We start from the raw sequence: 13,754 nt of genomic DNA, 5'->3' as shown, positions 1-13,754 counted from the left end.
ATAGAATTTGCATAAACCAATCATAACATTGCATTAACCTGTGTTTCCGGGCAGGAAACAGCTTTCGGCCGTTACTGAGAAGCTTCCTGGCGCGCTTTCTAGCAGGCGCGGTGGGATCCAGGCAGCAGTTACCAGCCGGATCTCATTTTCTTCCGTGCATTGCGCGGAAGGTTTTTGTGAGGCGGCAAAGCACAGGAAAGTCCCAAAAACGTATTCCCACATTTTGCCATTTGTAAACAGGCAAGAAAACGCATTGAAAGGTGTAGGCCAGGCTTCCTCAACCTCAGCCCTCCAGATGTTTTTGGCCTACAACTCCCATGATCCCTAGCTAGCAGGACCAGTGGTCAGGGATGATGGGAATTGTTGTCTCAAAACATCTGGAGGGCCGAGGTTGAGGAAGCCTGGTGTAGGATGAACAAATAACTAACAAGAAGATGCAGAAACACCTGCAAGCAAATCAGGAAGAATAAATAGTCCTGCTGGGTCTACCTGACAAGCTGTGGAAACAGAAAACACAATAGCACCTGCTTAACATTTCCCTAAACCATGGGAAGGCAAACAAAGGCCCGGGGGCTGGATCCGGCCCAATCGCCTTCTAAATCTGGCCCGCGGACGGTCCTGGAATCAGCATGTTTTTACATGAGTAGAATGTGTCCTTTTATTTAAAATGCATCTCTGGGTTATTTGTGGGGCATAGGAATTCATTCTTTTTTCCCCTCTCCAAAATATAGTCCGGCACCCCACAAGGTCTGAGGGACAGTGGACCGGCCCCCTGCTGAAAAAGTTTGCTGACCCCTGCAAGGGACATGGGGAGACACAAAACTGAAGGCAGACTTTCAGGCTGTGCCCACACCAGACATTAAACACATTTCGCCAAAGAATCTTGGGAGCCGTAGTTTGTGAAGGGTGCTGGATATTGTAGTTCTCACAGTAAACTACATTTCCTCATATTCTTTGGGAGGGGTGTATGCTTTAAATATGTAAGCAGCTGTAGTTTATATTTCTGACAATAATGTTCATCTCATAAAGAACCCTCTTAATTAAAGTTCTGAAGAACTGCAGGGCTCCCGAGTTAGAAAACCTCAGCTCTGTCTCAAACTGTTTTACAGGCCAGATCTCCCCCACCTCCCATCACAATGTGAGAAGATGCCTTATACTGATTCAGTCCATTGGTCCATCTTGATCAGCATTGTCTCACAGCCTTTCTCAACCTTGTGTTCCCAGATGTTGCTAGCCTACAACTCCCATCATCTCTGACCACTGGTCCCTGCTAGCTAGGAATGATGGGAGTTGTAGTCCAACCACAGCTGGGAACCCAAGGTTGAGAAAGGCTGGTCACTCTGTGCTGACTGGCAGTGGCTCTTCTGAGTGTCAGACAGGGTCCTTTCTCATCTCCACCTGGAGATGCCGGGGATTGAAGCTGGGGTCTTCTGGGTGTAAAGCACATGCTGTGCTACTGACCCATGTCCTTTCCTACCATGATCTTTTAACTCTTGTTCCCCTAGGCTCCAGGCGGTCAGCCACTGTTTCTGCTATACAGGTGACTTCTGAATACTAGAGGTATACAGCAAGTACTCACTACTGTAATAGAAATGGATAATGAAAAAGCTAGTTTGCAAATGCCATCTAGTGGCCTTGATTGACCTAGACAGCAACTTTATGCCCTTACAGTGGTACCTCTGGTTATGAACTTAATTCGTTCCGGAGAACCGTTCTTGAGCTGAAACCGTTCTTTTCCAGAGGCACGCTTTCGCTAATGGGGCTTCCCGCTGTGCGCATGCCTCTGGTATGCGATTTCCGTTCGCATCCTGGGGCAAAGTTTGCAACCAGGAGCAGCTACGTCCGGGTTAGCGGAGCTCATAACCTGAAGCGTTCATAACCAGAGGTACCACTGTATTTGAGAGTATGCAATATATTTAAAACAGTATCATGCCACTTTAAACAATCATGGCTCCCCCTCCAAGAATCCTGGGAACTGTAGAGTGCCCTTTGACCATGCTGGTTGGGGCTGATGGGAGCTGGGAGTCCTACAAAACCTAGGGGGCCACAGGTTCCCCACTCCTGCTTTTTGAGGATAGAGATCAATCCAAATTGGGGTTGTCTGAGAACCTCCTTTGTTCATGAGAATTCACAGCTGACAATTCAGCTAGCTGTACACTTGTAACACTTGAGACAATATTGAAAGTTGCTTTTGAATCCTTTCATGTGCCGAGAGTTCAAGGAGGTGTTGCTAGACATGCCGTCCCTCTTGCGGCACAACAGGCGATCATGTGGGGTGCATTCCAGGTGTGACTGATCAGGAAATGGGTGCAAGTGACAAAGTACAGCAAGGCGACTTGCACCGGTGGGGTTTCAAAGTTGCACAAAGGTTGAGGAGATAGAGACAACATGAAAGCAACCCAGAGGCTGCATGGTAAGGCCATATGATAAGTCTCTTATCGCATAGCTCCTTGGGTCCCCAGGCTTTCAGCAACACCCTTCTTCACTTCTGAAGGTATTTCAGGTCATTCCAGATAATAGTAAAAAATACTGTGCTATGCCATAGGCAACATTTGCACTTTTAAGTTCCCAACATACCTGCTGGGAAATGAGCACTGTTGAAATCTTTGAGGGTTCTCTTTCAGTAGGGATGGCGTAGAAATTCAATTCACATTTAAATGTGAACTTACCTACCGGTAACTCACACTTTCTGAAGCAAAATGTGAAGCAAAACACAAGCATCCTTGAAAATTCGAAAAGGTTTCCAAATTTTGCAGTGCAGTTGTCCTACAAAGTAATGTGTTTGAAAATGCATATACTAGGATAAAGTGTGCATTAAAAAGCTTACATTAATATACACTGTATATTGCATTGTATGAGGGAAATTTGCTTTGGAAAAATATGTCTTTTAGGTAGAATTACATGCAAAAGCGTGTGTACTAGGAGAAGAAATCAGCACTGGTTTCATGAAGACTTTTTGAAAATAAATAAATTGCATACGGATGTGGAAATGTGGAGAACTGAACCTAACATTGTAAAAATGTAACATTGCAAGACTGATCGCACTCATCCACACCTTTAAGTGGAAGTAACAGAAACTGGGCACTGCATCATTATTACCAGGGTTGAGGTGACCCTCAGCTATGCCACATAGTGAGTTGTGAATCGGCAGTGACAGCAAGAGATATTGGGTTTGTGGTGGATAGCTCAATGAATATGTTGGATCAGTGTGCAAGTAGCTCTATAAAAGGTGAATTCCATGTTAGGCATCATTAGGAAAGGAATTGAAAATAAAAGTACCAATATCATAATGCTGTTATGGAGCCAGTTTTGGCTGGACTGTGTATCAAGCTAGAAAAAGAAGGTTATGGGAATAGCTGCCACTATGTCAGGCTGTATGTGAAGTGTGAAGGTAAATAAGTTACTGTAATACCAGAAGGGTAGCTTGTGCATATGCATGGAAGGACAGGGAATTAAATTTACGGGACTGAAACTAAAATTAAAGGGCCACTGCTCAGTAGTGAAGGAAAATAAAGTTGTATTTTGACCACTGGCACTTAGATGCAATATCTTGTCCCTTCTGTATTTACTCTGCTTGAAATTTGTTTGCATTTCTGGGACCGCAGGATTTGCTCTCTGTTTTTTATTCTAAAGGTTCAAAGGTAGATTCTGCTCTATTAAAGGTGGAGAGTGTTTTGCTGTGACTTATGGCTGACATGTTGAGCCAGCCTGTCTGGGTTGCCCATTCTCTTTTGTGAAAAAATAGGCATTGTGCATTTATTAAAATACCAATCTATCAGTAACTGAGTGTGACTGCAGATTTACAGCTAGAAGTGGTACTGGACATAGGGAGTGTGTGGTGCTGTGGTCTAAACCACTGAGCCTCTTGGGCTTGCTGATCGGAAGGTCAGCGGTTCAAATTTGCTGACGGAGTGAGCTCCTGTTGCTCTGTCCCAGCTCCTGCCAACCTAGCAGTTCGAAAGCACACTAGTGCCAGTAGATAAATAGGTACCACTGTGGTGGGAAGGTAAACGGTGTTTCCATGCACTCTGGCTTCCTTCACGGTGTTCCATTGTGTGGTTTGGTCATGCTGGCCACAGGACCCGGAAAGCTGTCTGTGGACAAACGCTGGCTCCCTCTGCCTGAAACGAGATGAGCGCTGAACCCCATAGTCACCTTTGACTGGACTAAACCGTCCAGGAGTCATTTACCTTTACCTTTACTGCCTGCAGTAGGGTATAGAAATGTGGTGATAAATGACTGCTGAAAACTGTTCCTCCTGTTTAAATTTAAAATTTAAATTTAACATTTATCCTGATTTACTTGCACAAAACGTATGCAGAAGTTAGACTACATCAAAGCTATTCTGAGCATTTGTGATTATTTGTTTGGGGGAGGTTATACAAACCTGTCTAATTTGCACTGTCTGAAATAATAAACAAACAAGAACACAGCCATCCTTCAAATCTTGTACTTCTTTGGATTTTACAATGCAGTTCTCCAACCAAAAGATTTATATAAAAATGTGAATGCTAGAGTAAAGTGTATGTGTGTGTGTATATATGTGTGTGTGTGTGACAAAATTATTTATTGAAATACATTAATGTCATTACAAATTTAACTTCACACATACACATACAGCACATACGAAAATATATTCTTAAATTAATTTAACATAAAATGTTAATTTAACCTTCTAATTCTACTTAGATATCCGCTAAGCTAAAATCATATAATGTTACATAAAATAAAATAAAAACAACAACAAACTAAAGAAAAATAAATATAGACTTCACCGCATATATCGGTGAAAATAAAATGCATTCTTTTAGCAAAAACTATGCACAAAATATATGTATATTGGGATAAATGCACACTGAAAGGCTGATGAATTTTCATGGGGACATTTAAAAAATATTGCAAATGTGGAAATGATGAGAACTGGACTGAAGATTGCAAAAATGAGAAGCGGAGATAAACCAAAATGGACAGATTTGCCCATTCTTAATCCCTATTTTCATTCAGGGTTTTTATATACATGTTTGAGTTCACCATTTCTTCCTCCATCACTTGCATAACCGCCAAAAAAACCCCACCTGTTTTGTTTTTGTTTGTTTGTTAATTTAGATTTGTTGTGTTAGGGCAACAGAGCATGTTAATCTGCTTTAATTGTGCAAACCTAAATCTACTCTGTGTGCACAAATCCTTTCTGCAAAATATTGACAGTCTGGAGGCATGTGTCAATATAGCTGTTGGCTGTCCAGATGCCAAAGAGGGCAGGGCTCCTGCACTTTCAGCAGCTGTGTAGAAATTTGAGCCTGTGTAGTTTGTCGTAAGCTGCACCCATTGAATTTTCCTTTTCTCCACAGCTATTAAAAGTGCATGAGCTCTGTCCTCTTTGGCTTCTGCTTGCCTCCAAAGTAGCAGTAATTCAGGCTGCAATCCTATACAAACTTCTAGGTAAGTAAATTCCATTGAACTCACTGGGATTTACTTGTGAGAAGACATGTATAAGATTGCATTTTTAGAATTGCATCTCCCCTCCACCCTCTGGCACTGCCTTTGAAATTGTTAAATGAGAAAGTTAGGGTGTGTGACTTAGGGTGGAGTAGAGTGTAACTAGTTTTGAATTGGGCAGAAATATTTCAATATTTCTTTCAATGGCAGCATCCTCCCTGTCCTCTTTTTTAATGCATAGTTTGATATTTTTCAAAACAACTGTACAAATAATGCAGATGACATGTTTATATTTTTATTGAGGATAATCTGGGAATATTTTGTTGTTGTTTAGTCGTTTAGTCATGTCTGACTCTTCGTAACCCCATGGACCAGAGCACGTCAGGCACTCCTGTCTTCCACTGCCTCCTGCAGTTTGGTCAGACTCATGTTGGTAGCTTTGAGAATATTGTCCAACCATCTCGTCCTCTGTCATCCCCTTCTCCTTATGCCCTCCATCTTTCCCAACATCAGGGTCTTTTCCAGGGAGTCTTCTCTTCTCATGAGGTGGCCAAAGTACTGGAGCCTCAACTTCAGGATCTGTCCTTCCAGTGAGCATTCAGGCCTGATTTCCTTAAGAATGGATAGGTTTGATCTTCTTGCAGTCCATGGGACTCTCAAGAGTCTCCTCCAGCACCATAATTCAAAATGTGGGAATATTTGCAAAAGGTAAGTACAAACAGATCCTTATTAAATAATTATGGCTGAGTACAAACATCAACAATTTTTCTTGTCTAGCAGAATGCTTATTTTTTACATTGGGCTTGGTGGATATCTTCTTTTATGAACTACACGACCCCCCTGCCACAAAAGTTTATTTACTACGGTATTGCCATTAGCTCCCGAATTGCCTTTTGTGTTTTCCCAAATATGATTTATTACATATTCATGGAAACGGGAAGGGGCCTTTTGAGATGAGTAAGTTGTTTCTTTCCAACAAGCTCCTGGTTGTTTGCTGTTTTGTTTACCTTGCTCAATTTGTAGTTGAAAAGACATGACCCTAATGAGAAATTAGTAAGTTATCTGTATGTTTCCTGAACGCTGAGTTTACTTTTAGAGGAAGATTTTATTGTCTCTGCAGAACCCCTGCAGGTGATATTAGACTTTGCTCATAACCCAGAATTAGTGTGCTGATCTTTACATTAAGAATTAAGAAGTTAGAATATTTATTCATCCCTTTCAGGATACATCTAAGATAACAACCAGCACCAGGATCAATATAGTTCATTGAAGGGTATATTTTATATCAGGTTATGCCCCTTGGTGGGGCCCCTGCCAGCTTAGCCCTCCGAAGCCTGGGGGAAGTGTACCCGGCTGCCTCCTGCTCTTCACAGTCCTGGTTTAATGTCAGATCATTGCCCTTACCAAATTTACCATCCTGCTCCATATTTAAATATGAGTGTCTAAAAATCGTGACTACGCAGGAAAACATTATGTGCCCAGCTTCAGTGGAATGAACATCAGATCTCTGAAGATGTCAGCATTTCTGTGCACTGTGGACCGTGTCAGTACAAAATTTATCTTAAGTGTCAAATATGGATATTGGTAGTTTTATGTAACTCAAGGTCGTGGACCAAGAGAAGACTGCGGATGCTATTGCCAATTTGGTGCAGTTTAGGGCTGCCAGATCCTGAAGTTGAGGCTCCAGTAGCCTACTTTGGCCACCTCATAAGAAGAGAAGGCTCCCTAGAAAAGACCCTGATGTTGGGAAAGATGGAGGGCACAAGGAGAAGGGGACGACAGAGGATGAGATGGTTGGACAGTGTTCTTGAAGCAACTAGCATGAGTTTGGCCAAACTGCAGGAGGCAGTGAAGGATAGGTATGTGAAAGATACTCGGAGTCCAGTGTGACTTTCATGCTCTTTATTCAGCTCATAGTAGTGAGGAATGTAGTTTCCCCAAAACGTTTGCTTTATATACACTATTTACACAATGGGCCCCACGTGATTGGCTAATTCCGGGATACTCCTGTATGCCAATCAGAGTGCGGATTCACTTCCACCTGGAGCTGGATTGGGTGGCTCCTGCAGATCAATCAGACTGCTGCAATCTCAATCCTATTGTTCTGGGACCAATCAAGACTGCTGCAGTTTGGATCCTATTCAACTCAGTACATAACAGTATGCCTGGCGTGCTCTGGTCCATGGGGTCACGAAGAGTCGGACACGACTGAACGACTGAACAACAACAAGGGCTGCCATACGCCCAGATTTTCCAAGATTTCCAAGATGGAATTGACGTCTGGGGGGAATTTCTGAAAGGCAGCGCTTTGTCCTGGATCTTAGACAGGGTTTTTACATTTTGAAATACGGCAACCCTAGTTGTGCTTGGAAAGTTTGTCTTAAAAAGGGATTTGTTCCAGTTCCAATACCTTTCTCATGAGGTCAACCTGACAAGGCTTGCTGGGGTGGGTTATTGAAGAAACAAAAGGCCTGGTTTATTTGATAATGGCAAGCCATGACAGTGCAGCCTCTGTAGCTTTTGGGGTAGGATTACTGTTGGCCTGATGTAAACAATAGAAAAATGTGCCTTTTGCAGTGAGCTTGAGAAACGGAGGTTGCCAGGGTGATGGCGGGCAGGGGCGGGATACTGGAAGCTGAAGGGGAGGAGTTGTTTGCTGCAAGTGCTTCTGGGAAGGAGGGAGAACAGAACTCGATGTGGGGACTGAAGGGCAGCAGCCATGCTGGCTGGCTGAAGCAGGCTGTCACAAGGAGACATGGGGATGGCACTTAGGATGCCTCTGAACCCAATGCTGAGCTGCTAGGAAGGACAAGTCCTTCAGGATGTGAATGCTCTGCAATCCCTCCATCTAGGTGCAGGTTGTATATATGTGTAAACAGGTCATATATCATAAAAACACTACAGTCTTTGTTTTGCCTCATTGCCCCCAAAGGGAACACAGACCCTGGCAAGCATGCCTGATATCCTTGGAATCTCACACTGCTAATGGATATGGGGTGGCAAGTAATTGCTCCATTTTAACTTCCGTGTGCAGACAGCCCTGAAATCTCCCCTCCGGCTACCTTTCCCCTCCAGTTCCTGCCTACAAATCTTTTTTGGAATGATGTGTGCTTTTTATAGAATTGCCCTGCTATTAATTGAGGTTAATCACAGAGACTTATCTATTTTCAGACAGTTCAATTCCAGTAAACTATTTAAGGGAGTAATCTGGATTAACAACATAATATGAATGAACACTTTCGTGGAAATCAGTTAGGTAATAACCTGGCAGGTAAGAGTATGAGCTGTGAGCAGGGAAGATTTTGCTTCAAAATTTTGCTTTAGTCATGAACTATTTCTCAGGTTCAACCCCCTATCTTCAATATGGAGATAATAAGGCCTGCTCTGCAAGGGTGTTATAAGGGTTACTAAATAGGTGTTTGCATTGCATTCAGGAGTAATACCTGTAGCTCTCCAGATGTTGCTAAACTACAACTCCCATAACTAATCCATTTATTTATTTTTAATTGTACTGCAATTTCATTTAAAAATATCAAAGTAATTTACAACCATTATATCTATACAATAAAAACCACATAAAGTGTGAAACTCACATTATGATCAGCTAAGTATTACAGATGATGCTTTCATTATTAATTAAGTTATCTAATTATTATTAATTATTAATTAAGTTAGGGACGTGGGTGGTGCTGTGGTCTAAACCACTGAGTCTAGGGCTTGCCGATCGGAAGGTCGATGGTTCGAATCCCCATGACGGGGTGAGCTCCTGTTGCTTGGTCCCTACTCCTCCTGCCAACCTAGCAATTTGAAAGCACGTCAAAGTGCAAATAGATAAATAAGTACCGCTCCGGTGGGAAGATGTGCACAGCGTTTCCATGTGCTGCTCTGGTTTCACCAGAAGCGGCTTAGTCATGCTGGCCACGTGACCCAGAAAAACTGTCTGCGGACAAACGTCGGCTTCTTCAGCCAGTAAAGCGAGATGAGCACCGCAACCCCAGAGTCGTTCGCAACTGGACTTACCGGTAACTGTCAGGGGTCCTTTACCTTTAAGTTAGCTATATTCAGAGTTGCAGCCTTGGTTGAGAATTCATTGGTCAGTAAACCTTTGCTCACTTCTTGCTGATAGAAATCTGGTTGTGCATAGGCACAAATGATTTCAGTATGGAAAGCAGGGAGATGGCATATATGATAGTGGAGAAAGTGAACTGGGGGATTTTCTCTCTCTTTCTCCCCCTCTCATAACAGTGACGGGGATTCATCCAGAGAAATTGGCAAGAGAAAGTACCGGGTACTTCTTCACACAACACCTAATTAACTTGGGGAATTTGCAGAGACAGGATGTGGTCAACTGGCTTAGAAGGCTTTAACGGGCTTAGACAAATTCAAGGAGGATAGAGCAATCAGTGGTTATTTTCCACAATAGCTAAATGGAAATATCCCAAAGTAGCAAAGGTTACTGGGGGAGGGGGAGGATGTAGGAGAGCTTTGGCCCCCTCACCCTGCTTATGGTGCTTCCTAGAGCCACCTGATCAGTCACTGTTAGAACAGGATGCTGGACAGAGACTTTGTACACCACCACCACCACCATCATCATCACCATTATTCACAATTTATTTATTCTTTTAGCAATTATCAGTTCTCAACAAAACTAAATTAAAAAAATCACCTATCATGTCATGCAAATAAATGTAAATTAACATAAAACTGAAATATTTCTTCTAAAAAAATCAAAACCTACATGAATTTGCTTTTGCAGGACATATTTCCTTGACTATATTGTATAAAAGCCAGCCAGTTTTCCTAGAATGTGTTTCTGTAACCACTTGCCATTTTTTGCTCTGAAACAATGTTATTTTTGCCATTATAGCCAAATCCCAAACATTATTAAGCCATTCTTCCTAGCGAGGGAGTAATATAACTTTCCAGTTTTGTGCCAATAACATCTTTGCAGCTGTTAATAAATAGGAAATTTCCTTTTAAAAAAATGACATATAGTTCAGCAATATCAATACAGGATCTAAGAGTATTTCATATATCAATATTTTTAATCACCTTCCAATATCTTTCTGCATAACTACATGGCCACCACATATGTCCCATTCTCCATTTTGCACCTCCAACATATTGTTCGGAGTTTGGTGGAGGTTGAAGAACTGGTCAGGCAAGTTTCTTTGAAGAAAAAGAGCAGCTGGCCAATTTAGTGCCTGGATGAGAACTTCAAAGGGATGAGCTGTATCTACATGAGCTATGATAACTGTTGTTACTTAAAGTTTTCAGCGGTTGTCCCCCACTTGTGGAATGCTCTCCCTAGGGAGACACACCTGGCACCATCTTTTGTTAAAGGCACCAAAGACCTTTCTCTTTGCCACGGCTTTCATTCCATAATCTGAAGGGTTTAGTGGGATGGGATCTGTCATCTATCTGTATAGATGTGTTTTTAAGGCCTTTATGAATTAAGTTTAACTGGATTTTAATGTAAGTTGCCTTGAGTCACTTTTGTGAGAAAAGTTTTTAACAGATATAAACAACAACATCATCAAGTGTTTGCCGATAAGAGGACAACATATTCATGCTCGTCACCAGACATTCAGCATTATCTGAGATCAATCTGTGGGTAAAAAAAACTTCCAGCATTTATTAGACTTGGTCTGTCCTCCAGGTGACTTTCACACAGTACACTTTGTTCATATCTATTGTCTGTCTGCTTGGGGCAGACAGCTATTGGAATGATACAGGTCAACAAGCAGGCACTGTGTGGAAGAACTTTTCATTGGAGCTGGAGATTTTACAGTGATATTTGGGTATGTTTCTGCCTTATGCACCTTTAAAAGAAATGAAGGTTGTTGTTCCTATATGTGCTGTGGCTTTATGTGACAATCTCATGCTGTGCTTTTTAAAGGAATGAATATAGGAAGCTGCCTTATACTCAACTGGAACATTTGATCCATCTTGCTCAGTAATAGCAGTGGGAATCCAGGGTTTCAGGCAGGTGTCTGTTCAACCTGTCACAGAGCGAATCACTTTTGGAAACTGGGGTTATTAGGCTGTGTTATCGAAAGTGTTATAATTGTGTGTGGCTTGATCTCATGCTGGATCAGCACAGCAGTATTTCTGGAAATAAACACAAACTGGACTGCAGTCAGCACTAATGAATTTCTCTGCACACGAAAAGGAAAAAAAAAACACTTTGCACTTTTTGACTGATTAAATTTTTAATGTAACTGTATCTTACATCAAAAGTGGTTTGTTAAATGACAAATGGAAGAAAACTGAGTGCACACATCCTAATATGCAATAACAATGAAGTGTTTTGTTTGGCATAAGCTTTTGTGGATGACAGTCTACTTCATAAGTTGTGTGATCCTATTACAACAACAGTATTTTATTATCTGGTGATCTGTTACTCATACATTATTGGTTGTATGCAACTCTGAGTAGACCCATTGAAATTAATACATGACTAACTTAGGTCAATTCTTTTCTATGGGTCTACTCTGAGAAGAACTTAGTTGGAATGACTCCAGTTAGTTTTGATGTGGCTCCTGAGTGTCCATTGCAATTTTCAGGCAGTTCCATGTTGCACTGCAAAGAGGAGGTTAAAGAAATATATAAAATGCACAGGCCAGAAGCAAACAGGACCATAGTACAGGATCAATGCTATTCTTCCAGTTGGATTTGTATGCTTTTATAATTTTATTATAAAAAGTAAACTATTCTCAAATGGATAATATAAATTATTTTATGACTTTTGCCTGTTATCTTTACAGATAGTAAATAGACTTGGCCAGGAAGTGCTCCTGTCCTTGAGGAATGAGCTGAACACTTACTGGTAACTGTCACCACCAACATTTTATATATGTGTAGACAGTTAGTTACTGTTTAACTCTGTAGTATCTTACGTTTGCTTCTGATTACCAATACTGTGATGTAAGTTCATCACAAGAACTTCAGCCCTGGCTACGTGCAGTAACTACCATTTGCAACCCCAGCCCTTTTACTATCTAAACCTGATGATTGTTTAGCAACTCATGTTGTGTGGGGTAGGAGTGAAAACACCTTTCCACATGGTTGTACCACATTGTCAGCTTTTAAGCAGCTACTGTATGACTACCACTTATCACTGAATACACCCACAGAGGATGTAGAATATGTGGGTAGAAGGCGCTTCATGCTGGAATGATATCTCTTTTTAGAAAAACTAAAATTAAAATGCACACACTTATAGTTAAAACGAAAACAAATAAGCAAGAAGGGTAAACCAAAGATTAGTATACTATCAATATAAGGTTTACCCACTGTACAATGTTTACTGATGACATCTTTAAGTTACATTAAAGGGTCAAAAGTCATGAGGCCAAAACTTTTCTTTATGCTAAATTTTATGCAAAAAGGCACCACAGACATTTATAAATGGATGTCATGGAAAAAAACATGTTGCAATTTGCAATATTTGCAACTGCCGTCTGTAATAAAGTTCAGTCTGGGGTTTTTCCATCATAACCACCAACATCCTTTTCCTCTCCCTTCTTCCTCACTGCCTTTACTGAACTTTTGAATTCCATGTCCATAACCTGTTTATCTTCACGCCACCAGCACTCATTCTTTCTGAGGATAATACTTCATGATGTGTCAGAAAGTATATATGCCATACAAAATTTGTTATGTACCGGTATTTATTACACTTAAAGCCCACCCGTCCTTCAAGGAGCTCAGGGGTGCATAAGTGGTTCTTTTCTTCATTTTCTCCTTACAGCAACCCTGTGAGGTAGGCCAGAAGCAAAGTTAAAGAATGGCTGGGTGGGCATTTGAACCCCTCTCCCAATCTTCTCTAACCACATCACGCTGCCTTGGTTAGTGAATACTCATCACTTATCCAACCTGAAGAAAAGCTCTGGCGAGTTTGAAAGTTTACTCTCTCCTTTGTGACCTTTGAGATAACACCCAGAAAGAGGCCTTGAAGACACTGCAGTCTTTAAGGTTAAGACTTTCCTGTGTGCTCTGGCATTTTAATGGCGTTACATTTGTCTTCTGTTTGACGTTTGGTTTTTAGCCACTGTCTTTTGGGATTTTGTTTAACCATTTAGTGTTTTGCTCTTATTGTATTTTCGTTTTTCTGTACACAACAGAAGAGGAGCCTGCTGGATCTGACCAGTCACACATCTAGTTCAGGATCCTGTTATCACAATGGCCACCTAGATGGCTCCCTGGGAAGCCCACCAGCAAGCAGGTCCTGGGCTCAACAGATCTGACTTCTGCATTTTCCAGCACCTCTGACAAAGGGATGGCAGACCACAGCCACCAGAGGTTTAGTAGCTTAA

Source organism: Lacerta agilis, chromosome 8, assembly GCF_009819535.1.
Source record: "Lacerta agilis isolate rLacAgi1 chromosome 8, rLacAgi1.pri, whole genome shotgun sequence".
Taxonomy (NCBI): Eukaryota; Metazoa; Chordata; class Lepidosauria; order Squamata; family Lacertidae; genus Lacerta; species Lacerta agilis.
This window is presented reverse-complemented; position numbering follows the sequence as displayed.